General features: G+C 36.9%; 1 pseudogene; it reads right to left on the bottom strand.

The window, feature by feature from the left end:
• Positions 1-487: 487 nt before the first annotated feature.
• On the bottom strand, positions 488-4,854 carry LOC120127515 (annotated as a pseudogene).
• Between the last annotated feature and the right edge of the window lie 11,097 nt (positions 4,855-15,951).

Here is a 15,951-nt window from a genome sequence, read left to right as displayed (position 1 = left end):
AGATTGCTCGATATGGATTGCAGCTGATTCAACATTTGGTATTAAAGACTATAGGTAAAAGCAGGCTGTGTTGTGTTTGCTCACTTTAAAAGTCTGTTTCAGTTGGTATTACATTCACGGTGTTTCTGAAAGCAGTACCCTCTTCTTGCCTTTGATTCAAGACAGCATTTATTACCTGTTGCATGGGCGTTGCAAAGTAAGAAAGAAACACAACACATTTAGTTTGGAACCCGCACTGTGCATGTCGACGGAAGGAAAATCTTGCAAGCATGTCATCAAGGTCAATATGTTCTGTGAAAATGCCAAAGCTACAAACCCTCCATGTCTTTTTGGTCATCCAGGTAGATATCGATGGAAGAAACCAATGGACGACTCAATTGGTTTAGATGAGTCGTTGCCTGGACTCGCCACCAGATGCTTGATCAAATCAAACGACTTGTATACCTTTATTAGCTATAAAAGAAAGATTATACAATATATGTAATTATTGCAAGCACAACTGAATTATGATCGAAATGGTTATTGTTATATAGGTAAATGAAATGAGCATTCAAAGACATAACATTAACAAATTTATTTAAACTGAACGGCTATTTCCAAGACAAAACAAAAGACTTGTGACTTAAAAGGAACCCAGCTGCCCCCACTGCCATCAGGTGAAAGTTAAACAGAACACTTAAAAAAGTAACCTTCAGAGCAACAGAGAGCTTATTGATTTTGCTGCCACAATGTCTCTAATAGAGCATATTATATTGCAATTTCGGGTCATAACATGAAAATCTGGTGAATGGGGTATCTTTTAAAGGTACTTCATCATGCCACACCCTCAACACTAAGTTTAGTCGCCTGCAACTGCTTCTTTTTAGGAGCTTTCAACTGCTGCAACTTCTTATTCATCTGCCATGAAAGGTTAACGTTCGATTTCAGATAATGTATGGTATATCAATTTGTATTAAGCAAGATGGAGATTTAAGGAGGCATCGGGTAGCGCAATGTTACAGAGTCAGACGGCGTAGGAATGATATTATAGATAAACATCCCCTTTTTTTTCATTAACAAAAATGCACCATTTCCAAATAATTGAAACCAACACATTCAATATCAGGGAGATAAACACAAACCTTCAGACGCCGCTGATCTTGCACACTTGTTTCGCACGGCTCTAATTTCATCTGGATCAATCTTAGACTGGGGACGCACTACAAAATCCAATGGTTGCATCAGGCCTTGATGCATGCAGCCTTGAAGAGGATTCTGACCTTGAAGCATCTTGAGCTGATGTCAATCGCCTAGACTTTTGGTCACTGTAATTTTATAACCAACAATTACAACCATGAGGATACAGAATCACAGTAATGATGTCAAACCAAGCATTAGGTTACACTTACCGAGAAATATCCAAATCAAAATCACCATCTCTAGATTCCATTGATGCAGCTCTATTTGCAGGCCTACAAAATGAATATAAAAAAAATCAAAAAGAAATACAATATGAAAATGCATGATTGCAAAAGAATACTGTAAGTAGACATGAAGGCATAATTGGCATAAAACTGACAACAAAGAGAACCTTTTGACAGTTGGCCTTCGCATGGGAACCCTATCATCATCAACATTTCTCATATCCTCAAACCTTGTACTCTTATTGAAGATTGGTCTACTCTGCAATTTGTTTAAAATTTTTTGAAGAGTTAATACAAGAATAGAAAAGAAATCCTTGAAGATACAAAGAAACCTTCTTAAGGCAACTGGAGAAGTGTAAACTTGACAACAAAAATTGATTAAAAAAGGTAAATTTTTTACTGAAATCATAAGCACTGAAAATTCAGCAATCATAAATTATACTCCGATAAGAAATATACTAATAAATTAAATGATTAAAACATAAAGGTCACAACGCACAAGTATTGCTGATATAGATTCAAAGAGGAACATCAGGAATTAGGAGAAACTTTAGAGTATACAGAACAGGAGTTTAAACCAGAATATTACCCATTTATCAACCAACTCCTTGGCAAGTTTCCTGTTAGATGTGGTTTCCTCATCAGATTTTGATAAAAACATAATGACCTGCCAATAAAAATTGAGAGGACAAAGAATCATAAGCCAATAAAAAATGTTTCGAAATAGAAAGTTGGATGCAATTGTAGCGATAAGAGTTTCCTAACCTTTCCAAGCCCACTTCTTTTAGCTGCTCCCTTCTATCATGTTGCTCTAGATCAATCGGAAACTGCATGAAAAACAACATTTCAGTTTTTCATGTAAGAATGTTGAGGCAGTGACCATTACGGCACAGCTCAAAATTGAAAGAAGGCCAGTTTGTACATCGGTCAAAATCTGCAAAATAGCTGCACGGATATTTATATTTGGTAAGCTTCCATCAGGAAGAGGTTCAAGCCAATTTTTCAACAAGGTTAAAACTCCATGATCTAAGAATTCTGGCTGGAGCTGCTTCCTGCATAAAGAGGAAATTTTAAAGATGAGAACTATAATTTCTAGATAGAGACAAGGAAGTCTTGGTAATGTGGCAAGCAGCTTACTTTGAGAGAACCTCAGTAAGAAGTGGCAACTTCTTGAGTTTATTAATTGCAGGCTTTCCTCGTCTGTTAAGCTCTGCTCTTCCTCAGCAGTTACCTCAAGCTCAGCCATAACACTTTCAACTAGCAGTGCAATTTCTGCAGGACTTTCTCATTCTTCTTCCTTTTTTTACCCATCTTAAATAAATCCTTAATCTCCGGATCCTCATCACCTTCCTCTGCCTAAAAGATCACAAAAGTGAACCGAAACTATAATTATCTTCATAACATCAAATTTAAGCAACCAATGAATTTGTATTTCTAAGTACATCAATCAATATAGATCACAGGAAAACAATTTCCTAAAATTATTTATTAACACAGAGACTACACGCATGAAGGACGTAAAAAGATGATTGACAACCTGAGGGGCAGCACCGGGCGACCTTGCTTCATTGTCACTCCCATATCTGTCTGCAGGTCTACACCACTGTCATCTATGAAGTCATCATCATCCATAGTCCGAAGACCCTCTGATCATTCTATTTCAGCACAGATAGATGGTTGAATGAGAAACTTAGTTAGCCTTTCACCGTGGTTAATTAAAATCCAGCACAGAAATTTGATTACATAAACAAGATTATCTTAGTAAAAGAAGTATACCCAAGCATATGGAAACACGGACAAACAAAACAGTATCATCAATGAGTTAAACGGATTAAGAAAACATTAAAACTGATTTATAGTGATAAATCTGAAGTGCAAGTGTGCAGCAAAAGCCATTCTATACTAGTAGCAATAATAATGGCAAATCTTGAAGGCAATATTTCAAAGACAATTCTTAACCTTGTGAGCATATTATGATTAAAAATTACGAGTCTAATATCAATTAATCAGTAAACTGAAAGGACCAAAACCATCATAGCATACCCACAAAAGGTTTGCCTTCTAACAAAAAATAGAAGTTTAATTCCCATCTTAGTTATGAAAGACAAGCAAGTATTTACCGAGAAATAAGTTCTCCCATAAAACAAACAAAGAGAAAATAACAACCAAAACAACTTGTCTTTTGCAGCTCTACTTTACACCCAAGTTTTAACTTAAACTAATGCAACCCAAAAACAATTTAGCTAATCTCAAATTTCAATAAACAATATAGGAATTAGCTTCAATCTGTAAACAACATATTTATTGTTTATGCAACTGAAACTACTCTGAATCCTTAAAACTAGAACCTAATTCTCCTAACCACGAATTCAATCACACGATAATCAATAATACAATTACTGAAAGAAAACAATACCTCAGGGTTAACCCACTCCCACATCTCATTAACTTCAGCAGACTTCCCCACCTTTTTAACAGTTCCTTTTTCACTGCCACCCCCGTAATTTCTCTCCTTGTGCCTCTTCTCCTTCTTCCTCTTTTTTGCATCGGACTCTGATCCTTCCCTCTGAAAATTGGACTCCTCGTCTTCATCTAGTAACTCGGGGGCACCCATACTCTCTTTTCCCGTAGAACCTCCTTTCTTGACCAGCCTTTTTCTCGGTTTCCCAACCTTATCGGTATCATAAACCGGCGTTTGCGATCGTTCGCGCAGGCCCCAATCTTCCATGTCATCATCTAAGTCATCTAGATGATCTTTCCGCGCTCCGGCGATCCGGGGTCAGATTGAAAGTCTTCGAAGTCCATAATCGCCTCTCCTTCCTCATCGCGATAACTATAAGAGGCATAAAAGAAACAATAACCATAAGAAACCCTAGTGCCATTTTAGAAAAAGAAAAACTTACGAATCCATGGCGTTGGCAATCAATAACGGGCAAAAAAATGATTTTTGTTTCTGTGTTTGGATGATGAGTGCAGAAACCTAAACGAAGTTATAAGCTGAGCGCTGGGTGCAGGATTTCCCTTTTCAAGTATAACCCCGAAGTTGGTCCCGTCCACTCGGGTTTTGACTCTTTTTAGGTAAACTATCTACTTGGTCATCCATTTATTTGTTTAAACCATATTTAACCTAATAATGAAATACTTTTAGGGTAAATTATATAAATAGTCCTCAAACTTTTAGAGTACTTGCATTTTAGTCACTCAACTTTTGAAACTTACAATACAATCATCAAACTTTTAGTTCGCTTTCAATAAGATTCATGTCGTTACCTCCAATTAGTTTTGGTGATGTGGCACTTAACTCTCGTTAAACCTCTCATTCTCTTTTTTCTTCTACAGTTCTCTTCACCTCGCCTCGCCTCCAGTCAGCGGTGGCTCATACTGCCATCACCATCGTCATCTGCATTGCCTCCTGACCCACCCTGACCCTCGATTCATACTCACTGTCCATTGTTCGTCCTAAATCACGAGAAGACCCTAACGCCTCTTTTATGTTTTTAACCAACGTTGGAAGGAGGAGGGATGAAAGTGATGATGCACGACAGACTGAGTTTTGGTCGAAACGATGTGAGGACTTCAACAGTGGTGACAGTGTGGTGAACGAACAACCCAATCGGTCAGAAACCGATGAAACAAAGTGTTGAGGTTTTTCGACGAGATTTGGTACCCTCTCCACAACGAATGATGTGAGTCTTGGCAAATGGCTAGTGGGGTTTTGGTTGGAACGGGGCGGTGCTACTACTGGTATCAACGGTGACGATCACCGATGATCGACAACGGAGATTGGAGATGGGTGTTCGAATAGTCTTCTCGCAATTTAAGACGAACGGTGGACAGTGAGTATGAATCGAGGTTGGGGTACGATCTAGAGGCAACACCGGTGACTAATGGGAGGTAACAGTAGGAACCTTACTACAAACGAACTAAAAGTTCGATGAATGTATTGCAACTTTCAAAAGTTAGGTGACCAAAATGCAAGCACCCTAAAAGTTTTGGGGACTATTTATATACTTTACCCTACTTTTTATTTTTTTGTTATCATCTTATTAAAATAATGAAAAAAATTAAAATGTTGATGAGCATATTTGAACCAATTATATGACTATTTTGATAAAATATTCTTAACTCGATCATTTTTTGTAGACTATAAAGAACGAGAATAATCGTAAATTATTTCATTAGTACTTGAATTCATATGAAAATAAAATGTAAACAAAAAAAAAACTGAATGGAATATAAACAAATTTAGATGTAGTATTTAATTAAACTAAAAATTTTATATATTTTTTTAATATTTCTTTAATCATAAATGATTTAATTTTTAAAAATTATAAATATATACTATTCATTCTAATTATTTTATAATTTTTATTTATATAGATATAACATACATGCTTGTTTTTGAAAAATAGATATAAATATACACCTAAATGAAAAAAAATACAACGCAAGATGTACACGAAAGCTCAAAATCTAATGGATTCAAGCTCAAATGTTTATCCAAACTTAATTACTTTGCCCAAATAATACTAACTCAATAATTCAATTAAATTAAGATCAACAAATGCTTTTACAAGAGTAAGAAATGTCATTTAGTCATTTAAATCAATTGACTCTTTCGAATAAATTTTAATCTCTATAAACTAATATAGAACTAATAATTTTTCTCAAAAAAAAGTATTAACTATTTTGCTGCCGTAAAATGTAATATATGACAAACACAATATAAACAAAATTAACACTAGCAACAACAACTTTAAATAAATGTAATAAGTTTGAAAAGAGAATAAGGTTTTTTAGAGTTTGTGTTGTTTTCTATATATCAGATTAATTTTTTTCTTTGATTTTGTTCAGTCGGTGACAACACTTGTTTTAATGTTGCTTGTCGTCCGTCGGTTCTCTTTTCTCTTTGTTTCTTTTAAATTTTTAAATAAGAATATTATGCATGTGTGGCACGTTTTTCTCTGTCTTTGTGACATGTTTTTGTGTTTTCTTTCTCGATCTTTTGGTCGTTCTTTTATTTATGTTTTCTCAGGGTGGGATTGGACGACGTTACGACTGATCAAAATGGTGTTTATATGTAATCTTGTTTATCTTCCCTTCTATGGACCCTCAGATGAGTTTAAATATGCGATTTTGTGTTTGTGGATAGTTTCTCAAATTGCCCAGCTCTGAATTGTTGTTCTTGGTGGACTTTCAATAGCTTAACCTCCTTTTGCAGTTCGTTTGTCAATGCAATTAGATTTGTTCATATCTATTTTTTGTTTGAGTCTTTCGGTTGGATTTTAAACATTTTCCATGTATGGTCCTTATAATCTAAGTGGCTAGTTTCAATGTTATAGAAAAATATCCAAATTATGTATTTTTACGATGATAGTTATAAACTCTTATTGTAATTTTGGATATCTTTACTTTTTAATAATACTAACGACTTCTAGTAAAAAAAAGAAATGAGAAAAGGTTTGTTGTCAATAAGTGTTTTTCTTTGTTATTGAAAGGTTATAAATAAAAAGATTATAAAACTTTGAAATGTTTAGTTAGTAAGATATTAATTTATTTTTTGGAACGGTGAGGGGTAAATGGAGATTGATTGGTTGTTGATTTATCAACCTAAATATGAAGGTGGTTGGGGTTAAAAGATATACAAAATTGAAACTTGGCATGCCTCTTGCACTTGCTTAGGAGGATCTTGCTCATCGATGACTTAATTTGGATTGCATGGCTTCATTGTTATGTGTTGAGGGATGTTTCTTTTGACTTTTTAGGTGCTCTTTGAAAGGTGATTGGGTATGACATAGTTTGCCCCGATTGAGGAGACAGTCGCTATGATTACAAACTTGTTGGCTGAACCTTTGGTCATAATTGTTAAAATCTAAGAGGGAATTCGATCACGCGATGAGATGATGTTGTCGGATAGACTGGTGTGACACTCGGGTCATGTTCTAAAAAAATTGATAATCCCTTATATTGAAGGATCCACCTGAGAGAAAATGAAGTGTACCCTAGTTGCAGATACACAATTACCACGGAAAGAAAATAAAATGACGAAAAAAGCGACTAAATTTCAAAAACCCTAATGGTTAAAGAAAAGTCAACGCTCTGAAAACCCTAATTCTCTCAGGGGTGATTCCAACCGTTCTTTTCAGGCATGCTTGGCTCCGGACCTTTTTCTCGGATGAAGGTACAACTAGGCCTGGAATTAGATGTGGGGATCCCGGTAACTTTAGAGAGACGGTCTCTCTGTCTTTGGAATAAGAAATGCGACTAAAAAGGTTAAAACAAAACGATCAGAGGGGTCATTGGTGGTTATTTCAGACGTGATGGACGTTTAGATGGCTGCAGAGGACATTTCGAATGATGAGACGCTGAATAAGGTGTTGGTGAGGGAGGTCAACAGCAGAATGAGATAGTGAAACCGATGTATGCTTCCGCGTAAAGGGAGTGGATAATGTATGGCTACTGTGGTTTCGCTTCAGGCATGGACGAGGTGGTGGTTTTAGAGAATGAATGTGTGATCAATAAGAGTGGATCGTATCCTTCCATACAGTTTATGATCAAGTTCTGAGAGATCAATTATAGTATGAGAATGTCAGTGATATCCGTTTGCTTGGGCATACAATTGGTTTTAGAGCTCTTTTGAACAGGTTAATACATTGTGGAAGACTCATGGCAAGTTCCAGATGATCGATCTTGATAACGATTATTTTTTGATCAAGTTTGAATAGGAAGATGATTATTTAGTCCTTTCAGATGGTCCTTGGACTATATAAAGTTTGATCGTCAACCGTGTAGCCGGTCATTTTCTATGATCGAAAAATATCCCTCGCATGTCATCGTCTGGGAGCGATTGTCGGGCTCCTTATAGGTATTATTCTAAGGCACTTTTTAGGTGAATTGATGAGGCTATTGGTAAGGTTGTCAAAATAGATTACAGTACAAATTCGGGGGAGAAGGGACTCTTTGCTAGGCTGATGGTTTTATTCAATCTTAACACTCCTATAATCTCATGTTTGAAGATTGATGGCTTTTGGCTTAAATTTGAGTACGAGGGACTTCAACGAATATCTTTAAATATGGGATTTACGAACATGCGGTGGAGACCTTTGGCATCGCGAAAGCTAGTACCGAAACTCAGGGTGAGGCTAAATCAATGGAGGAGGGTCTCAAGATTCACAAAGACACTGGTTACTTGGTATAGTAGCAGGTAACATAGAGCGGGGTCGCTTTAGTGCACTTAAGGAGATAAGGATGAGGGTGATGACAGTGTTTCAATGGCGTTGAATGGAAGAAACACTGGGAATCATTCAGACAACATCCACGCACCGGTTTCGGGTGAGTCAGGCCCCTCCACTCAAATTTTCAATCATAAAAGACTTTGGGTGATGCCATAAAAAAAGGTGAGACGAGTTTAAGGCAGATTGTTGTAAACCTAATGAGGGCATACGTCAAAGTTGGTGCCCTAAAGGAGATCCATCGAGAAGGGGAATCACAACAGTTTCTGTCGAGAATAGTCTTTATGTTGGCTCTGCAGCTAGCATCAACAAAGAGAAACTGAAGCAGGAAATTTAGGGGTTGGGGGTTTCTAAGGGGATTAAGATTAGGAGAAATAAGGAGTTGTGCATCCCACAGACAGCGGTGTTGGAAGAGTGGCTTTAAGCAGCTCAGAACAATATCAGTTTAACGAAAATGAGTAGTACAAATTGGGATACGGCGTTGCAAGAAGTGAGTGGCTCGACCCTTGGTGTGCGCGTTACGAATGGTGATTTGTCACAGATGGTAGTGTTAACCGGAGACATGGATTCAGAGGTGGTAGGGATTAACAATGAGAATAACCCAAACTTACCTCAGTGAGCCTATTTTTCTTTTGATTTCCTTATGAATAATCTGTTGTTTTGGAAGTGTCAGGGGGCGAAAGCCCTCAATTTCTTCGTTACTTCAGGGAGCATTGTAAGTCTCTATGCCAAAAGTGTAGCGTTATATGAGGCATGTACCAGTAACTGTGTTACGGTTAGAGCTATTCACCGTTTGGTTTTTCGAATTCGCTTATGGTGAAAGCTTGTGGGTTCAGGGTGGAATTGGCTGCTTTGGGAAGATGCGATCAGCTTGGAAATTGTGCATACTAATCAATTTGTGCATGGTCATTTCAAGACTGAGTGAAGATACCAAATTTTGTCCTTTAATGTTATTACATTATATAATATGTCATTTAATATCATTACATTATATAATGTATTTACATCATAGATTATATTATATAAATGTATATATTACATTGTTATTTCATTTGTTTTACAGGCCCATTACAAGGCTGCCCAAATAATAGCACACCATACCGAAACCCACACCAGCAACAAGTAATTCAGAAGCACCCGAGGCCCACTCCAGATGCGTGGAACCCTACCTGAACCATCCTCCAAACAACCCTAAGCTCTTCACTCTCCTTGGTGTCGCAAGCACCCCATCACATCGTTCAACACCGCTCTAACAGCCGAGGTCACCGTCGGTTTTCTCGGTCTTCAATAAACTTGAGTCAAGGGGACTCGTTCACAACCAACTAAACAAAAATCAGAGTCGGGATTAAATAAGCATCAAACAACTGAGTTTTACTCGGAATCAAACTCTAGAAATAGGTTTCTTTGGTACTTATAAATACTCATGTATTGAAACATGATTATAGGCAAAAAAATAAACACGAAAATACATACAATCACAAGAGACTACACGCATATTACACACAAGAAAAGCACGAATATTCAAAAGAGAACAAGTCTTGTAATCGTTCGATAGTAGAAAAAAGGTCTAATTTTTTCTACTTCATTTCGATTTTCCATGGCTTATATGTTGTCTTGGCTTGAAGAATACCCAAAACGTCGATGAAAAAGAGGGAGAGACCGAGACTTTTAATCTCAGATCTACTCTCCCCGAGGCACTTTGAAAAAACTAGTTTGATATTCGAGTTGTGGGTGAAAAGAGGATTTAAAAAATATAAACTTTTTATATTTTGTTGCGATAACCGACGGCCGGCTCCGATCAAAGGCGGCCTGCTAGGCGGAGGCACCGTATATATTCGAGAGTGGGTGAAAAGAGGATTTCAAAAACACAGATATGGTAAGATGGTGTTCGATCTACTTAAATGTTTTTAAAATGATTGGTGGCGACTCCAATTCGTTTAATCCAAGCGAAGCCCAATTTCGGATCCAACAGAAAGACGGTCGCGACAGCTTGGCGACTCTGCTGGGGACAGGTCAGAGTCAGGCCGAAATTAATTTTCGGTTGTCTTTTAAGCGAAATGGTAAATTTTATTTTTAATTTATTATTCGATTCCAATTATTACCTTTGATTATTTGTCAATTAATAGTTGTACTGACATTTTTTTTCAATGATTTCAGATTTTTGTAAAGTTCTATCTCTAGCTCTATACTGAGCTCCAAATCCGTCTTAAGTGAGGGTGAAAGCGATACTCTCGTGAGAATTTATTCTCCGTATGGGCGTAGCAAGTAACCTTCGGGATTCATATACTTTATGTTTTCATGTGAATTTATTCGTCGTATGGGCATAAGGGAATGTATCCTCTCGAGTTAACTTAGTCTATACAAGCTTGTAATGGGCTTAGGACTAAGGTCTGGCAGGCCCAAGGGGGCACCAGCAAGGAGAACTCGAGTACCTTTTTAGAACCTAAATCGGGAGATTACAGGGAATTAGAGCCCACCCCAAAACCTTATTTCAAACCCTAGGCTGCTTTGATATTGTTTCCTGCTTATTTTCTGTTCAAAGCATGCGAACTAGAAAAATATGCGGTTAGGACTTATTTGAAATTAGCATGTGGGATAGAGATCATGTCTGAGTAGGAATAAAGCATGTGGGGTAAGATTTTTTATTTTATTATTATTTTGATTTAACTCACTAACTTTTTTTTTATTTTTGTCCTCTTTTATTTTGTTTTCATCATTCGCATCATTTAAAAGAGGTATTGGTCCACCAAAAATGTGTTTGTTAAACTTGAATAATCTGCATTAATGGACAAAGGGGTTATAATACAAGAGATGAAAAACTCAGAAGTCCAACTATGGTTTGAGAATACTCATGATGGACCGGGATGAGCTGACAAATGTTGCAGGGGCAGAATGGTTCTTTCAAAAACTACGAGAACAAGATTGTGAAACCCTAGCTAAACTGGAGACCATTATTGATGAATTCAAGAAACAAGCTGATAAACTTCAGATGGAGGGCTCCAATAGCACTTTCATTAGAAATAGCTCACCAGAGAATGAAAGCTGGAGATATAGTCCTTCGAGACCTTTTTTATGGCAAGCACTCGTCACTTGACAACTTAGCCAGAGAGCCAAAACAGCTTGACATGGTATTCAATCGGTGATAGAAAAGACGGAAGAAGAATCAATTTGTCAGAGGTTGTTCGGGATCTGTACCATCAAAAAGTTTTTTGTCTCTTCAGACGTAACACTTTTGTCCCCAATGAGGATTATTTATAATAACAAACACATTTTTGGATCAATGGCTCGAACATTTCACGCATCATGCATTTAGACATATTTGCATTTTTGTTATTTTTCTTTACATTCGCATTAACTAACAAGAAGCATGTCTCATCAAAAAAGGAACATATACTAGATACACTACCTCAAGCATTGGACATACCCCATCCGTATAATACCCCTGAAAAAGAAGAAGATGGAAGCAACAATTGCTCAACTCGAGGAAAATATAATGAAGTTACAAAGAAAACTAGAAGATAAGATAAACCAGAGCAATCTGAGTACTCTGGATACAATCACGAAGAACCAAGAGTCCTTGGTTGATCAGATTGTTACCAATCTAGTTGGCCTACGCCAAACAAGTGCACTGGGGCAGGTTTATTGGAATGGGTAACTATGCCACCTACCCTGCAAGTGGTTGTCTTATCTAGAATCTTACCAGAACATCAAGGGGATTCATCTACTGCAAAAGTAAAGACCTCATCTGCTGTAAAGATACAAACTGATGTATCTAACCCTGAGAACAATATGGGTTATTACTATATACTGGATTTAGATGAAGAGGACAAAGCAAAAAATATAGAAGAAAAGATCAAGATGTTGGAAGACCAGATGAAGATGGTCAAAGGGGACTACGACTATTATGGAGTGGATGCAATGGAGCTAACTCCTGATCCACTGCTTCCAGGAGAGCCTGACCTGTTCAGCTATCCGATGGTACAACCAGCTCAGCCGAACTCATATCAAGACATGGAGAGACTTAGCTAAGTCTTTCTTAGAGCAATACAAACATATTAACGATATGAGACCAGACCGAGTTATGCTACAAAGCCTAGAGAAAAAGCATAACGAAAGTTTCCGACAATACGTACAGCGATGGAGGGATTTGGCTGTGCAAGTTCATCCACCCTTGGATGAAAAGGAAACTAGAAAGCTATTTGTATAAACCCTGAATGCACTTTACTTCAGGCACATGGTGGTAATCACATCGGGAAGTTTCTCAGATCTAGTTATGGCTGGTGAGATGATCGAGTTGGCCATAAAGCAAGGAAAAATTGGGGGAGGGGACTCCAGTAAGAAGCCTCCCATGAAGAACAAAGAGAGAGAGATCAATAATGTCAACACCTACAACGCCAACAAAGGTGTTACGATCTCAAGTTCAAAAACCACTGTTGTTGTACCATCCGGTACTTCTAAACAAACTCAGAGAGAACCAAGGAATGAAAGGGATTTTTACTTGACTAATATGGGGATTAGACCTCATAATGTTTTTTGTGAAAAGATTCGCATCAGTCCAATCCCAATGTCATATGAGGAGCTGCTCCCAAAGCTAGTGGAGAATAGTCTTGTGACTCTGGTTCAATCCAAACATAGAGAGGCCCCATATCCTGAAGGCCATGATATTAACGCCATTTGCAACTATCATATTGGGAGCTCAGGACACACCACTGAGAACTGTGGGGCATTGAAACGTAAGGTCCAAGATCTGATCGATTCAGGGGCATTAACTTTCAATGTGTAATGGGGCATTCTGATCGACAATCGAATAGGGCATCCATCAGGAATTTTATTGCATTTTCAAGCATATCATCTTGTTTGAACTTGTTACTTCTTATTTGTGAATGTTTTTAAGTCACTTGACGTTCAAACATTTTAAATAAAATGTTTCCTTCTGAGGAAATGAGCAAGTTTTAATATTGAATTCCTTGAATATCACCTTAATTAAAAGTTTTTTAATAATTGAGGTTGTATGATGTGATCCAATTCAGTATCATGGATATTCCACCCTTACAAGGGAAGAGACTTTCTAACTTTACACATATATATGCTTATTTTATAGTTATTTTTATCTACATATATTATATCTATAGTTAATATGATGATAACTTATCCATTAATATGTGAAATATAAGTTATCATAATATAATATAGTTCACATTCTTATATAATACATTATATAAGTTCATTTACTTAGTTTATTTCTTTATGTTATACATGTAGGCACATTCGGCCAAAACTTGGGAGCTACATTTGAGCATGCAAAAACAAGGATACTTACATGGGAACGATTAGGAGAGCATAGGGAGCAAATTGGTGAAAAGTTATTTTGAGGCCGTGAGCTCGTAGCTGGATTGAGCTGAAGATTTAAGCTACAAGATGACCTCATTTCAGCTGGGGAGCTGGACCATCATCATCACCACTTAGGACACTTCAAATATGTCCTAAGTTAAAATTTGTGGAATCGTACCTTTTCGTGAATAGTTGCCAACTCAAAAGGTACCTTTTTACAATGAGCTGCCATAATGTTCACCATGCTACAAGTCACCTATGGCCAGCTCACCTTTAGCTCATTCACACTATAAGTAGCTCAAACATGAAGGTTTAAATCATTGGAACATGATATAAAGCTTCATGCCTATTCGGCCACACACATGCTATGCACATGAGAGCATTTGGCGCCAACATAAGGAGACAACATCACCATTCGGCCAAAGAGAAGCATTTGGCGCCAAGATGAACAAGCATCACCATTCGGCCAAGGGAGATGCCTTCCCATCCTTAGCCGAATCATCAAGTCCCTTTATGAAGGGTTAGCTAAACCAACACCAAGCCTATAGACATGTTCTTTTATTTTGAAGCATTATGTATCTTCCTAGAGACATGTATCTAGCCGAAACATCATGTAACCATTTGGCCAAGCCCTCTCATTTCCTATAAATAGAGTGGATTACCATCATTTGTACTCATCTCATCTCATATATTAAAATTACTCTTGTGAGTTAATTTCTCTTCAAAGTTATTTGTGAACTTTATCTATTAAACAAGTATAGTTCATATACTTGTGGCGTCATTCCTTCTATCCTGATTCCAAAATTCCTAGATTGTTATCTAGTGGGTTGAAGACACTATCACCACCCCTCAAGCAAGTTTGTGAAGACTGGGATTTGTGCTTCATAGCATAGTTTCCTCTTTGGCGTGTTTGAGATACAACATCACCACCATTGCCATTTCATCATCAACCATCATCAACATCTTTCATCAAGATCATCATCAATTCCATAATTCCGCAGCCATCTCTATTCTTATTCTTTCATTTCATTACTTATATTTGTTCCCTTTATTAAGTCCATTATTAATCATATTTCCTTTTCTTATTTTGTGCAGCCCAAGTTTATAAATTCAAAGTCATCATTACTTGTCAATCCTAGATCGGGACACAACAAGGCTATCTATATTTCTCCATCAAAGTGTGTAGATCAACCTTACATCAAGTAGTAATCAGAGCATAGTTGGATTGACAACAAAAGTGTCATTAGCGTGCAAAGCAAAAAGAAGTTCAAAAGAGAAAAGACTCCTTCAACAAAATTGGAGTGCAAAAAGAAAAGAAAAGAAAAGAAAAAAAAGAAAGAAAATCAGAAAAGAAAAGAAAAAGAAAATTCAAAAAGAGAAAACAAGCCAAGGAAAGTGCTCTACTATTGCAAAGTACATCAAAGAGGCCATCTACACTGAGATAATATAACCTTATTGTTTCTTGAGAAAGGTTGTAGTAAGTGTTGTTTCTTGAATTTGTAAGTCACCTCTTCCTTTTCTATCATTTCATTTTCCTTGTCTTCAACCATTTTTTTTCTTTTAATACCTTTAAATCTTTTCTTCTACCTTTCCATTTCTTCTATTCTTTCTACCCTAACCTATTTACAGTCGACGCACACAATGAAGGAATTAACTTGTTATAATATTGAGTAAGTTCCTCAAAGGACTTAGTAAGAGAAATTTGAGTGGAAAAAGGCTATTGAGATAGTGAGATCAGAAGGGGAATTGTTAAAAGCCATAATTATATTCTCGAGAGTAAACACGAGTGTTGAGTGGAGTGATATTATCTTTTCTTTAGAGTGAACTTGTGAGACTTTGTGAGTGTGCTGGTAAGGTTTATTTTTGTTTTATTTACTAACCATGTCTCAAAGTCCTAAAGGAAATGCAGGTCAACCCAATTTGCAAATGCAAGCACTGATTGGAGAAATGATGAGAATGTTTCGAACAGAATTTGATGCTCTCCA

This window comes from Hibiscus syriacus, unplaced genomic scaffold (genome assembly GCF_006381635.1).
Source record: "Hibiscus syriacus cultivar Baekdansim isolate YM2019G1 unplaced genomic scaffold, ASM638163v2 tig00110469_pilon, whole genome shotgun sequence".
Classification (NCBI taxonomy): Eukaryota; Viridiplantae; Streptophyta; class Magnoliopsida; order Malvales; family Malvaceae; genus Hibiscus; species Hibiscus syriacus.
Note: the sequence above shows the minus strand (reverse complement) of the source record. Positions and strands in the feature narration are given on the sequence as shown.